Source organism: Dasypus novemcinctus, chromosome 28 (assembly GCF_030445035.2).
Source record: "Dasypus novemcinctus isolate mDasNov1 chromosome 28, mDasNov1.1.hap2, whole genome shotgun sequence".
Classification (NCBI taxonomy): Eukaryota; Metazoa; Chordata; class Mammalia; order Cingulata; family Dasypodidae; genus Dasypus; species Dasypus novemcinctus.
In genome coordinates, this window is record NC_080700.1 from 42,689,308 (window position 1) to 42,704,517 (window position 15,210).

Genomic DNA, 15,210 nt, shown 5'->3' on the forward strand with positions numbered 1-15,210 from the left:
GCGGCGGGCGCGGGCGTGCGGGCAGGGGCGCGGGCGGCGGGGCAGGGGCGCGGGCGGCGGGGCAGGGGCGCGGGCGGCGGGGCAGGGGCGCGGGGCGGCGGGCGCGGGGCGCGGGGCAGGGGCGCGGGGCAGGGGCGCGGGCGGCGGGGCAGGGGCGCGGGGCAGGGGCGCGGGGCAGGGGCGCGGGCGGCGGGGCAGGGGCGCGGGGCAGGGGCGCGGGCGGCGGGGCGCGGGGCAGGGGCGCGGGCGGCGGGGCAGGGGCGCGGGGCAGGGGCGCGGGCGGCGGGGCAGGGGCGCGGGGCGGCGGGGCGCGGGCGTGCGGGCAGGGGCGCGGGCGGCGGGGCAGGGGCGCGGGCGGCGCAGGCGCAGGGCCCCCCAGCGGCGGCCGGGCGGGGGGCGGGCCGGGCGGCGGCGCGTCACGTGGCGCGTCACGTGCGCGGGGGGCGGAGCCTGGGCGGGCGGGGGCGGCGGCCGAGCGAGCTGCCCGCGGAGGCGGCCGGAGGCGCGGGAGCCGGGCCCGCGGGGGCCGCCGCGGAGGTGAGGGCGCGGGGCGCGCGCGCGGGCGGGGGCCCGCGCAGACCCCGGGCCCGGCCGGGCGCCCCCCGCGGCCCCGCGCCCCCGCCCCGCGCCCGCCCCTCGCCGCGGGCGCCCCGGCGCGCTCACAGGCCCTCAGCCGGGCGGGGGGCGCGGGCCGGGGCGGCGGCGCGGGCGGGGGCGCGGGGCGGCGGCGCGGGCGGGGGCGCGGGGCGGGGGCGCGGGCGGGGGCGGGGCGCCGGCCTGTGTGGGCGCGGGCGGGCTGCGCGGCGCGGGGGCGCTGGCGCGGGGCCATTTGGCGCCCCCTGTGGGGCCGGAGCCGCGGGCGCCGGGGGTCCCTCCGCAGTGGCCCGGCCCTGCGGCCGGCGCGGGGCCGCCCTGCGCGCTCGACGGCGGCGCGGGGCCGGGGGGGGGGGCGCGGGGGCCTCCCGCCACCTGCCGGGCCTGGGGCGCCTGGCGCTCGCCGGGGGCGCGCCTGGGTCCGCCGGGCCCCCCCCCGTCTGCACGTTGCTGGGGTGCGGGCGCGCCTCGTCGCGGGGTCCCCACCGACTGCGCCCACAGGCGAGCTCTCGGCCCGGCGCGAGGGGGCTTCGGAGCGGGTCCCCCGCACCGGCGCCGGGTCACGGGGCGGCTGCGGGCGGCGCAGGGCGTCTGGGCCGAGCCGCGGGCACCTTGCGCCGAGCTGCGGGTCCCGGGCAGCGGTTCCCGCCGGCAGGACGCGGGGAGGCCCGGCCCGGCACCACGTCCAGCGGGGAGGACACCGCGCGCCCCCTCGTTCTGGGAGTCCACCGCCGAGGACACAGTTAAAGGAAGAAGTCACGAACAGCCAAATGCAGCGTTTAGTACCATCCAGACAGCTCTTCATTTGTCTAAAAGAGTTATTAGCGGCTGTGAATTTCCTTTAAGCGTTTGAAGAGTCCTATTTTAGTAGGGGCTGTGAAAGTAGCAGTTTCTCATGTTATGGGGGAGGTGTTGACCTCCAGATTTAGAAGCATGCAGGCCTGAGTTAGAAGGAGGCATGAGGAAAAAAGAATTAAATGCAGTGGAGTTTTCAGACATGGAAGAGGAGTGGAAAGACTTAGCACTGCTGCTTGTGCCTAGGAAATAATAAACGATGTGCTTACTACTATGTTTTAGAAGGATGGCGTATAGTTTTCATTTGGAGCTATAGTTTGGATATCCACACTTGTTTTTCCCACCAAAACTCTTAGTAGAGGTTTTTTTCCTTTAAAAATTTTTAACCCGTAAAAGGATGCATGGGGCGTGACGTTTGTTTTAATTTATTTTTTTCTTCTTTGTGAAGTTTGTTTTAAATTGAACCGTCCCACACTGGTGCTAAGACTCTTAAGTGATGTTAGAATGGTCGAGAGCAGCAGTCTTGCCTCAGTTGACATTTCAGCTCTTGCTGATTTGCTCGTTACAGGACAGCCTGGGAAGCCTGGGTTTTCTTTTCGTTTTTGCTGCAGAGTCACTGCGTTTCAGAAATCAGGAATGTTTATCGAGTGCCTGCTGTGTGCACTGCTAGACCAGGTGGGAATCGATTTCTTCACGTGTTAATGGCGTTTACAATACGAGTTCCAGTCTCCTGTTCACTGCCGCGATTGAAGGAGGATTGACGATGTGGAGTGATCCCTTGTGCATGCGATTGGCAAAGTGCTTTGGAAACAGTGAAACCTCAGTTCTACACTGCCTTTAGTTACTGCATAGGTTCCTTTTTAGGAGTCTGGAATATTTTCAGTGTTAACGAAAGCCTTACGAAAACTGAACATTTGCCCTAGTGAGCCTGCTGAGACTGCATGGAATATGTAATCAGAATGTCACATTTCTTTGAGTTTGGTTGGATTATGTTAATTTAGTCACTAAATTTTAGCGTATTAAACATACTCATTTTTTAAAACAAATCAATTTTATTGATATATATGAAAGTATTAATCCATCGGAAGTGTACAACCAGTGGTATTCAGTCATAATCACATATTTGTGCATTCATCACTTCATTCTTAGAGCTCTTTCATTCCATTAATAAATAACAAAACTCATCACCTCAATCTCTCTGCTTCCCCTTCTGTACATAGCTGCTATTCTTTTACCTTCTCTTTAGTATATTTATATTTTGTAAGAACAATCTTATATACGCAGTATCATCCATAGTCACGTTTTACATGAGTTTTAACTACCTTATGCAGTCCCATCTTACATTTTTCAGTTTTCTTGTAATATACATCACCGTAGACTTTCCCTTTCAATCACTGTCATACCCATATAATAGCTTTGCTAGTTACCAACACCATATGCTTTCATCATTTCTATTCATTTCCGAAGATTTGCAAACCTTTTTACCAATCTGCACAGATTAACCCTCAGCTTTCCATTCTCTACCCTCCTATTTTCTGGTGACCTATGCTCTAATTAACTCCGTGAGTTTACACAATATGTTTAGTTCATAACAGCACAGTCATACAGTATTTGTCCTTTTGTGTCATCCTTGCTTCACTCAGCGTAATGTCCTCCAGGTTCATCTGTGTTGTCATGTGCTTCTTGACTTTATTTCTTCTTATCCATGCATGATATTGCATTGTGTGTGTATACCGCAGTTTGTTTATTCATCAGTTGATGGGCACCTGGATTGTTTCCATCTTTTGGCAGTCATGAATAATGCTGCTGTGAACATCGTGCAGTTGCCTGTTCACGTCTCTACTCTTAGTTCTTCTGGGTAAACACCTAGTAAAGATATTGACTTTTCAATAGTGGCCAGTCCAGTAGGTGTGAAATGATATCTCATTGTAGTTTTGATGTGCATTTCCCTAATCGCTAGTGACATTGAATATTTTTTCATGTGTTTCTTTGGCATTTGTGTTTCTTCTTGGGACAATTGTCTTTTCAAGTCTTTTGCTCATTTTTTAATTGGGTTGTTTGTTTTTTACTGTTGAGTTGTATTGTCTCGTATATCATGGATATTAAACCCGTATTGGATATGTGATTCCCAAATATTTTCTCCCTTTGAGTTAGCTGCCTTTTCACCCTTTTGACAAGGTCCTTTGAGGTTCAAAAGTGTTTAGTTTTGAGGAGGTCCCTTTTATCTATTTTTTCTTTTGTTGCTCATGCTTTAGGTATAAGGTTTAAGAAACTATCTGCCTACCACAAGATCTTGAATATGTTTTCTTCCGTTTTCTTCTATTTTTATGGTTGTTGCTTTTATATTTAGGTCCTTGATCCATTTTGAGTTAATTTTTTTTTTTTTAAAGATTTATTTATTTATTTAATTCCCCCCCTCCCCTGGTTGTCTGTTTTCTGTGTCTATTTGCTGCGTCTTGTTTCTTTGTCCGCTTCTGTTGTCGTCAGCGGCACGGGAAGTGTGGGCGGCGCCATTCCTGGGCAGGCTGCTCTTTCTTTTCACGCTGGGCGGCTTTCCTCACGGGCGCACTCCTTGTGCGTGGGGCTCCCCTACGCGGGGGACACCCTTGCGTGGCACGGCACTCCTTGCGCGCATCAGCACTGCACATGGCCAGCTCCACACGGGTCAAGGAGGCCCGGGGTTTGAACCGCGGACCTCCCATGTGGTAGACGGACGCCCTAACCACTGGGCCAAAGTCCGTTTCCCTTGAGTTAATTTTTATGTACGGTGTGAGATAGGGTTCTCTTTTTCTCTTTAGGATATGGATATCCAGTTTTCCCAGTACTATTTGTTGAATAGACTGTTCTGGCCCAGCTCGGTGGGCTTAACAGCCTTCTCAAAAGTCTCTTGACTGTTGAGGTGAGGGTTATTTCTGAGTTCCCGATTCAGTTCCGTTGGTCAGTGTGTCTGTCTTTATGCTGGTACTATGCTATTTTACCACTGTAGCTAAGTAATATAAACATTCTAAATTTTAACATGCAAAATCCTACCTGTGGCTAAATGTTAGCTCATGATGAGTAGGAGCTCTCACTGAGATATCTTTCTTTAATTAAAACAAAGGAAAATAAGCTCTTTACTATTTAATACCTAGTACCTCTTTAAAATATAGGACCCTCAGGGAGTAAGAGTAACATGTACGTTATGGTGTTGCCGGATGCTGTTACCTTTTCCATTTGGATCGGACATATCATGAGTGTCTTTCTGGAATTTGCAGAGATTCAGATAAAGTTTTTGTTTCCCAGCTAACGTTATAATGGATGGTGTATTTTGCTTCATGGAAGGGTATACAGGGTTCCTTTCAAATAAATCCTAAAATCACTAAGATGAAACAGAGGTAAATGTTTATGTAGTTCTGGTATGGGGCAAGTCTTTGCAAGCTTGACAACAAACTAGAAACTGTGAAATAAAAGATTTGACAACATTATTTTAAATGTTTGTATAGTAAAGAGTGGCATGAACTCAAAAGAGAAATGAGGTATTGGAAAATTGCATGCAGTGTCTCTATTGGGCATCTCAACCTGTAAAGAGCTTTTTCTTTCAGTAAGAAAAAGGTGAACACTTCATTAGGAAAATGGGCTAAGGACATGAACAGATATGTATTTTTAAAATTTTAACTTTTTATCTTTGAAATTTTTAGACATTGAAAAGATGAGTATAATGAAGTAATGTACCTATCACTTAGAGTCAGCTGTTATAAAACATGGGCCATTTGGTGTGGACTGTACGTCTCCACTCCCCTCCCTGTTACAGGATTTTATCTGTAAATGTTTCACTGTATGTTTCCAAAAGAAAAAGACTTCTTAATAGAAAAGCAAAAACCAGTAATAATACTGGTGTTTTCACCTTAAAAACAATCCTTAATATTATCAAATATCTAGTCAGCGTTAAAATCCGAATAAGACCCAATCATTGTACTTTATTAATTTGTCGCAAGTCTCTTTTAACATATATGTTTCGTATTTTTTTTTCTTTGCAATATTTTGCAATATTGAAGAAACTGGATTTTGCTGATTACATCCCTGAAATGTTAGATATATTACTTTGTTTCTTGTACTTGCTGCTCATTGGTAGTTTCATCTAGAGTCTTGATCAGAAGACTTGGGCTTTAGTTTTTATGGGGCAGGAGTATTTCCATCAGGAAGGTGCATGCTTTCTGATTTCTTCCTTTTGTGATGTTGGCACCCATTCACGATGGCTCCCTTGACCCGTGGATTCATTCGGGATTGCAGTATGGTTACCATCTTAGTTTGCCAGAGCTGCTATGACAAACGTCCCACAGTGGGCTGGCTCCAGCAGCAGGAGTTCACGGGCTCACGTCGGCAAGGCCATGCTTTCCCCTGGGTCAGTGGCATCCTGGCGATGGCAGGCCCCGTCGCACGGCGATGTCCTTGGTTTCCTCCTGTGGCTTTCTCCGACTCGCTGCATCTGACTTTCTTCTCTTAAGAAGGACTCCAGCGATGTGGGTGAGGGCCCGGATGCAGTCAGGCCACACCCGAGCTGGTAGTCTGGCCTTCCGGGGTTCTGTCTGGAAGTGGGGCCCACTCCAGGAGTGCGGCCCAAGGCAAAGAAAGAACGTGTCTGTGTGGGGCCCGCCGTTTGGTTGTCCACCCTTTCCCTCACACTCCACCAGCTGAGCTAGTTCTCTAACTGGAAACGCTTTCACAGTTATTTGGTTACCCCAAGGTGTAAGATAGTGTAGGAAGGCTGAGAACAACCATTCTTTCCCTTGATTTACCAGGTCTCAAAATCATGAGCGGTTTCCCTGGCATCCTCCTGTGTGCCTGGTTGCTGTGCTCCAGTGCCCGTCTTGGGCGCAGCACACTCTGCATTCTCCCATGGTGCCTGGTTGCTATGCTCCAGTGCCCGTCTTGGGCGCTGTGCACGCAGCGTCCTCCAGCGATGCTGGCTCCTGTGCTCCAGTGCCCGTCTTGGGCACAGTACATTCAGCATCCTCCTGTGGTGATGGTTGCTGTGCTCCAGTGCCCGTCTTGGGCACAGTACACTCAGCATCCTCCTGTGGTGATGGTTGCTGTGCTCCAGTGCCCGTCTTGGGCACAGTACACTCAGCATCCTCCTGTGGTGATGGTTGCTGTGCTCCAGTGCCCGTCTTGGGCGCTGTGCATGCAGTGTCCTCCTGTGGTGATGGTTGCTGTGCTCCAGTGCCCGTCTTGGGCGCTGTGCACGCAGTGTCCTCCAGTGATGCTGGCTACTGTGCTCCAGTGCCCGTTTTGGGCACAGTACACTCAGCATCCTCCTGTGGTGATGGTTGCTGTGCTCCAGTGCCCGTCTTGGGCGCTTTGCATGCAGTGTCCTCCTGTGGTGATGGTTGCTGTGCTCCAGTGCCCGACTTGGGTGCTGCACGCAGCGTCCTCCTGTGGTGATGGTTGCTGTGCTCCAGTGCCCGTCTTGGGCGCTGTGCATGCAGTGTCCTCCTGTGGTGATGGTTGCTGTGCTCCAGTGCCCGTCTTGGGTGCAGCACACTCTGCATTCTCCCATGGTGCCTGGTTGCTATGCTCCAGTGCCCGTCTTGGGCGCTGTGCACGCAGCGTCCTCCAGTGATGCTGGCTCCTGTGCTCCAGTGCCCGTCTTGGGCACAGTACATTCAGCATCCTCCTGTGGTGATGGTTGCTGTGCTCCAGTGCCCGTCTTGGGCACAGTACACTCAGCATCCTCCTGTGGTGATGGTTGCTGTGCTCCAGTGCCCGTCTTGGGCACTGTGCATGCAGTGTCCTCCTGTGGTGATGGTTGCTGTGCTCCAGTGCCCGTCTTGGGCGCTGCACGCAGCGTCCTCCTGTGGTGATGGTTGCTGTGCTCCAGTGCCTGTCTTGGGCACAGTACACTCAGCGTCCTCCTTTGGTGATGGTTACTGTGCTCCAGTGCCCGTCTTGGGCGCAGCTTGCTCAGTTGCCTCCCAAGCCCTCCTGACACACTTGTAGCATCCTTGCTTTCTGGTACAGCGTGGTGAGCTGTCCCAGGCTCATCTTGTACACTTCCTTTTCTAGACTTGGAGTCAGAACACATGGTCTTTGAAGGACAAGAGAGGAAATATAAATGGCAAATATTCAGTTTGATAGTAAAGAAATGAAATTAAAAGCAAAAAATAAGATCGCCCTTTTCAATTATATTGGCTGTATAACTGGGCTCTATTTAGACCTTAAGGAATATACTTGTTGTAGGTAGCTGCTGTTATCTATCAAAATGTTAAGTGTGAGTAGTCTTTTTTTCTTTTGTAAGCAGTTTTATTGAGATATACGTCATACAACCAATCCAAAGTGTACAGTCAGTGGTATTTAGTATAATCAATGTTGTGCGTTCATCGCAATGGTCAGTTTTAGGAAACTTTCGTTACTCCAGAAGGAAAAGCTGCACACCCCTTAGCAGACACCTCTCAACCTCTCTATCCTTCCCAGCCCTGCTTAACCACTAATCTAATTCTGTATCTGTAAATTTGCTTATATTTGCATTTTATATAAATGGAATTATATGTAGTACTTTGTGTCTGGTTTCTTTCACTTAGCATGTTTTTTTTTTTAATTATTGTAATTTTTAAAGAGAATTTGTAGGTTTACAGAAAAGTCATGTAAAAATGCAGTGATCCCGTATACCCCCCCATTGGTGACACTTTGCATTAGTGGGCTAGGCTACCTTTGTTACAGTTGATGAGAGAATATTAAAATATTGCTGTTAGCTATAGTGCACAGTTTACGTTAGGTATATTTTCCCATATACCACCCTGTTAACACCTTGAAATAGTGTTGTGTATTTGTACAGTTCATGAAAGACTGTTCTTCTATTTGTGCAATTAACTACAGTCCATTGTCTATAACAGAGTTTACTGTGTTATACATTCCCATGTTTTATCCTCTAACTTTCCTAATAGTGACATACAGGACCCCAAGTTTCCCCTTTCAGCCACATCCACAAACAATTCAGTGCTGTTAATCCCACTCACAGTAATGTGCTACTGCCATCACTATCCATTCCCAAACATTTGCACTCAACCTAAATAGACATTCTGTACACATTAACAGCAGCTCTGCGTTCTCTCCCCTTGTTCTCTCCTCGAGTTAGAATGTGGTAACCTGTATTCTAACTCTGAGTTTGTTTATTGCAATTAGTCCATATCATGAGCTTATACAGTACCTGTCCTTTCGTGTCTGGCTTACTTCGCTCAACACGATGTCTTCAAGGCTTGTCGACGCTGCCACGTGTGTCAGCACGTCATTTCTCCAGCTCACTGATCCTCCATTGAGTGGCTGTTCCACATTCTGTTTATCTGTGCATCTGGTGAGGGACACTTGGGTAGTTTACATCTTTTAGTGTTTGTGAGCAGTGCTGCTGTGAACATCGGTACATGTGCGTGTACATAGTCTTTCACCCAGAAAGTCCACACTTAGGTATTTAGCCTAAAGAATAATAGGAAACTTTAGGAAAGATACATGCACATAGTAAAGACCTGGAAATAGCTTAAATAAGAAGTTGATTCAGTAGGTTCTGGTACCTTGATTCCATGCAGCTGTTGACAGAGTCAACCGCCTGGAAAGCTGGCCATGCGGAGTACCGAGGGGAAAAGGCAGGTTGCAGCCCTGCAGGTCCGGCTCTTAGAGTGTGAGCAGCTGGGCTCTCGGGCAGGAACTCGGCCAGCTCCGAGGCTCTGGGGCCAGACACACGTAATCGATGGCTGTTCAGGCTGCCGTGGCCGGAGCTGCCCCACTTGGTTTCATTCTTGTGTCATAAATTCAGAGTTCTTGGAGAGAGAATATGATTGGCCTCGTTTGGGCGAGTTGTGTCCCCTTTGTGGTGTGCGTGTAAGTGTGTGTGTGTGCAGAATTGTTTTCCGTTGACAGTTCCACAAAGACCATATGGAGTGGAGAGTTGAGTGCTTTTAACACAAGAAGAAAGGCATTTCAGGAAATAGCTGTCCACCGCATAGCTAGTTAAATAAATTCTTGGCTCAGAGGTTTTGAATTAATTGTCATAACTCCTTACCGTTAGCGTCGGCTGATAAACTTGGGCCCTCCTAGCCCTCTGCCTGTCCTTTTTGGCACGTCGGGGCCTAGACCAGTGGGTCAGCTGTGGTTCCCAGGGTTCGTAGAGTGATTGGTGAAAAGGAAAACTTGGGTTATTCATGGGTTTTTAAAATTATACTTTTTCCCCCTTAAGTAGGGTTAATCCAAAATCAAATGTGTTTTTCTCGTGTCAGTAAGTAGGAATGTCAGTCTTCATATTTGTGCACTGTCGAGGATACCTCACCCTTGAGAGAAAGAACATTTGATGAACAGAAGTGAGAAATGGGTGATTATGGAGAGCCTCTGGTAGTAGTGGTGTGCTAAGTGGAAGAGTGCAGAAAATTATTCCGTAGGTGTGCAGAGGTGTTTGCTGTGTAGATCATATACACTTATTTGAACATGTCTCACTTTTTTTTTTTTTAAATTCCCCCCCACCCCGGTTGTCTGTTCTCTGTGTCTTTTTGCTGCGTGGTCATCTTTGTCCACTTCTGTTGTTGTCAGCGGCATGGGAATCTGTTTCTTTTTGTTGCGTCATCTTGCTGTGTCAGCTCTCCGTGTGTGCGGCGCCATTCCTGGGCAGGCTGCACTTTCTTTCTTGCTGGGCGGCTCTCCTTACGGGGTGCGCTCCTTGCATGTGGGGTTCCCCTGCGTGGGGGGCACCCCTGCATGGCACAGCACTCCTTGCGTGCATCATGACTGCTCATGGGCCAGCTCCACACGGGTCAAGGAGGCCCGGGGTTTGAACTGCGGACCTCCTGTGTTCTCACTTATTTTTAATCAGAAGCATGATTAGAGTTTAAAATGAATGTTTAAGAACTCTGAGAAGGATAACATACTCTACAGTATAAATATTGATTTCTTAATTTTTAAAATTAAAGATTCAATTTAGGCTTTAAAGGATGGGAAAAGATTTGGTAACATAAGGTATTGCATTGTTGTGATTATTTCTACTATTCCTTTTGGTAGTCTTAGTATTTGGGCATATCAGAGCCATTAGGTCAAGGATTTTGTAGTATCAGATCTAATATCTGGTTAAGGCTAAGAATTTGGCTCTTGTGGTGAATCTGTGTTTATGAACCAACCTTTCCTATTAAACTTCAGCTATTGATCTAGCTAGTTACCAGTTGGAGCACTGAGTTCTGAAGTCCATTTTGTATCTGTTTTCAAAAACTATTGCTCAGGGAAGCAGATGTGGCTCAAAGAATAGAGCTTCCACCTACCATATGGAGGACCTGGGTTTGATCCCTTGGGGCCTCCCGATGAAAAAGAAGAGAAAGTGTGCCTGCGCAGTAAGCCAGTGCCCCGCTCAAGTGAGTCACGGAGCAAGATGATGCCACATCAAAAGAGAGACAAGGGGAGAGTCAAGGTGAAGCGCAGCAGAAACTAGGAACAACTGACTGGGAACCTCTCTCCACATCAAAGATCTCCAGAATCGAATCCCAGTGAATCCTAGAGGAGAGAAAATGAGAAGAGACCACAGCAAAAACAGCAGGGCAGGAGGAGGGGAGGGGGGGAATAAATAAATCTTAACAGCAACGGAAAACTGTTGCTCAGTGTTTTTGAGTCCACTGGAAACTGGCAGGCAGACGTCCCTGGGTCAGCATTCCTCCATCTTGCCGAGTCTCTCTCACCGGTTTCTCGACGGTGACATGTGCACCCATGGAATGTCCATCCCTCCCGAGGGGAACCAGGATCCTTGAGAAGGAAACCCTTTCAGCATCATGGTGTTTCCCCCTGAACCATGCCTTCCTCTTGTCTTGAGCTGCTAAGAGGATCTGTACCTCCCTGGAGAAACGCACGCATCATTGCTCACTGCTCTGATGAAGAAGTAGCTTCGGAGGTCCTCGGATGAAGGGCCGCTGAGCTGTTCTGCTGGGACAGCTTCAGGACGCGTGAGAAGTTGCTCAGCCGTGCTGTAACATATGCCGAGGATATCCTGCATTATCGTCACGCTTAACCAGGTTCTTCGGCTTTAATCAGCCCCCTTCGCAAAAGAACCAGACGGGCGGATTCAGCTTCCGTGGTTGGAGTGTCAGTTCGTACAGCATAAGAAGTTAGGCTTTTGTTGTGTTTATCAAACCCTGCCCACTGAAAGCTGACATTCTAGGTTGAGAATTGTTAAGTAATCAGAAAGCTAAACTGTGGCATTGGCCTTTGTCAAATTAGAGAAGAACACCTTTAAAACAGAATGCTTGGGGAGCGGCTGTGGCTCAAGCAGTTGAGCACCTGCCTCCCACACGGGAGGTCCTGGGTTCGGTTCCTAGTGTCTCCTGAAATAACAGAAATGAACAACAAGCGAAACAAATGACTAAACCAACTCAAGGGAGCCAATGTGGCTCAGTGGTTGAATGCTGGCTTCCCATATATGAAGTCTCAAGTTCAGTCCCTGGTCCTGGTACCTCCAAAAAAAAAAAAATTAATACCTGAATTCAATGTATCTGAGAAAAGACGTTTCAGAGTGTTGGAATTTATGGCCAGCCAGGTACAGGGATGTGATTAAAACTCTGGTCGCATTTCCCAGCCCTTACAAATAGTATGAATGCTTTCTCGTTTTGTTCTTGTCATTCCCTCTGAAACAAGAAACCCAGTTTTGGGTTTCATATTTAGGAAATTTACTTTTCTGGATTAATTTTCTGACACCTGAACAGTGAAATTCTTTAATACTTGGAATGGAATATAACCACTCTTAACAAGAGATAGGAAGCTCACAGATTGCTTATCTCATTCCACTTTCAGTAATTTTTAGTTCTGTGACCCCAGTGAGAATGAAAGTGTGCACGTTGTTTTGTCTCTGTATACTTCCTTGGTTCTAGGGAATACGGGAATAAATGAAGTGCTGTAGCATTATGGCTTACCAAAGCGTCAGCTCCCCGCTTTTGCGATTACGGCATCCTGTGTTTGATTTTGCTTTTCCCTCCTCCCCTCTGATGACAGTGACAGCCAGGTCTCAGCAATCAGTGGGAAATGGCATGCTGAAGTGTGAAATCCACGAATTACCGCCGTAACTCAATCTTCTCTAGTTGCATCAACCTGTGATTTTAAATAGTTACCAAGTCTTTTCTAGACTATTAACAAGCTGCATGATTGCATTCCTATATAGAATATATTTATTTAAAAATTCTGATCAATTGAAATGGATGTTGTTCTGAAAAATGTTGTGGCACTCTAAAAGGTAGTCATAGTGAAATACGATTTGCATCTTATGTGCAAGAAATGTGATAGAAAACTACCAAGTTTCTTCCATGTTAAGACTGCTGTTGTTTGTTTTATGGAAGTATATGGAGAAGCAGTAAGTTTATAAAGTGCTTCAGAACCAGCTTTTCCTCCGTGTAGTGGAGTCGGCTCACTTTACAGCGACGCTGCCTCCAGGCTGAGAGGCTCAGGCGTGGGCTGCGAGGTGCTTCTGCGTCTGCGGGCGTGGGGACCCAGGCCATCTTCCCGGGTTTTGCACACCGCTGCGGCCCCTTGGCCTGACGATGGCCACGGGGGAGCAGGCTCCTTGCTGGTCCTCCTCCTTCCCCCACGCAGAGGTGGCCGGTGCTGGCCCTGGGCGGGTGGGCTTTTCTGTGGGATGTACGAGGCAGCCCAGACGATCCCTGCGGGAAGTAGGGCAAGCCCTGCAGGGAAAGGCCGGGCCCTGCAGCCCGGGCTGCAGCCTGTTGGTTGTGGCCGGTTATCAGCAAACGGTCTGGAGTGCTGAGGACCTCGACTCTGGCCTGGGTGGGGAAGTGGACCTGGGAGAGGTGCGAAGAAGGAGGAGTGCTGGGCGGCCTGGGCTCCTTCCCGAACCAGGGAGCTCGGATTCGCCGCTTCCTGTCCCTCCGTCTTGCGTCTGCCTGGCCGTAGGTGCTGCCTGCTGCCGCATCCCGAGGGCAAGGGCTCTGCCTCAGGCCGGCGAGCAGGGGTGACTCAGTTGGGATTCATACCTCTAGCGGCTAAGTTTTTAGTTCAGTGGTTTACTCCCCCTCACACTCTGCTGTGTGTCAGATAGACTTTATTTCTTGACTCTTGTTTCATGTGTAGAACCAAAGGTTTACGATTTGCTTTTTAATTCTTAGTATGATAATATGGTTAATATTAATCCTTAATATGATTCTAAGTTTAACATCATATAAATATATATATATATATATGGGGACATCTCGAAATAAGTAAGTTCACGTTCTTTCTAAATTTAAAAGCACATGCATAACCACAATCCCCCCAAAATTACTAAGATAAATTGGCTCTAATATAAACTGCTAATCTAGTTAGGTGTAGCTGTTTTATTTCAAAAGATGTTTTTCCTTGGGCGGCCGCTGCTCTCTAGAAGTCCAGGTGCCCAGGCTCCAGGTGGGCGATGTGGTGAGCGCTGCTTCCCTCCTTGTCCACCTGCTTGGCCGCTACTGGACCTGAACCTGGTCTGGACTGACCTCGGGCTGAGTCTTTCCCTGGGTTGACCAGGTGACTGTGGTGGGCACCGCGTCGCCGAGTGTCAGGTCCTGGGGTGAGAGAGAGGACAGGGCCTTGGACTCCAGCAGGAGGCTGTGCTCAGGAGTGGCGGACCCCTTAAACAGGCAGGGACCCCTTGCCGGGGGCTGCACTGCGGCTCTGCTCTCTCCAGGAGTCCCGCAGGGCACAGCACGGAGCTTCAGGGCACTTGAACATGAGCGGACGTGCTGTCAGTCTGACGTGCGGAAACGGTAGCAGATAGAGCACGTGGGTGCATGGCTTTTTAAAAAGTGAGAATGTTTACTACGTTATAAATATTAACCTGTTTTAAAGATTTCTGTTACACTTTTCCAGCTAGTTTGCCTTTCAGCTCTGAATCTGTTCATAACATAGTGGACGTGTAAAAGTTTAAATTTTCTGTGTAGTCAGATCTTTTTCCCATAGTTTCTACCTTGATGGTTTCCTTAGCAAGTCTTTTCCTATGGAGTAGGTTCCCCCTCCCCTTTTCTGAGCAAGCATTGGGTGTTTTACATTTTTCTTTTTCTTTTTTTTTTAAGCTCTCAGGGCTGGGATTTGAACCTGGGACCTCATATGTGGGAAGCTGGCACTCAGCCACTAAGCCACATTGGCCCCCCTGCGTTGGTTTTGTCATTTGTTTTGCTTGTTGTTTTGTTTTTGTTTTTTTCAGGAAGCATCAGAACTGAGCCTGGGACCTCCCATGTTCAAGGCGGGTGCTCAACCGCTCGAGCCATGTCCGCTCCCTAAAATTTTTAATAAGCGTTTTTATTTTGGAGTCATCTTGGATTTACAGAACAGTTGTGAAGGTGGTACAGTGAGCTCGCTCCACCTGGCCCCTCGGATGTAAGCATCTTAAATAACCAGTGCATTTGTCCAAACTGAGGACTTAACCCTGGTAACTGAGCTCTCAGCGTTACTCAGATGTCGCCCGTCTTTTCGCTCATGTCCTCTCCGTTCCAGGAGCCCATCAGCCTGTGGCATTGTGTGTGGAAGGACCACAGATGGCAGCGTGTTCCGCACAGAGCGGCAGGGGGACACCGCAAGCGCGCGGAGCTCTGTTGGGTAGAGCTCACCGCGTCCTTCCCTGAGGCGCACGAGGTTTATTTAGAGTATCGTCTGCCCCCGTGAAGCCGACAGATGCTTTGCAGGCGGTGGATGCCAGAAGAGCCTTTCAGATGTCCCTTTTCCAGGACCCATTCATCATCTTCTCCCGAGATGTTTTTGCTCTCTGACTGCTGCCTCATTCTTCTTTTGCCTGGACCAGAGCAGAATATCAGGATATGTTGTTGCTGATTTTTTAGAACCCAGGAGAGAAATCACCCT

At 49.2% G+C, this 15,210-nt stretch overlaps 1 protein-coding gene across 1 annotated transcript in view; it reads left to right on the forward strand.

The window, feature by feature from the left end:
• Positions 1-473: 473 nt before the first annotated feature.
• Positions 474-15,210, forward strand: part of TULP4 (TUB like protein 4) — a 265,359-nt gene continuing 250,622 nt past the window's right edge. Inside the window, exon 1 of the mRNA XM_058289627.2 lies at positions 474-537. The gene's annotated coding sequence lies outside the window, so the exon portion shown is untranslated. The remainder of the gene's footprint in view (positions 538-15,210) is intronic.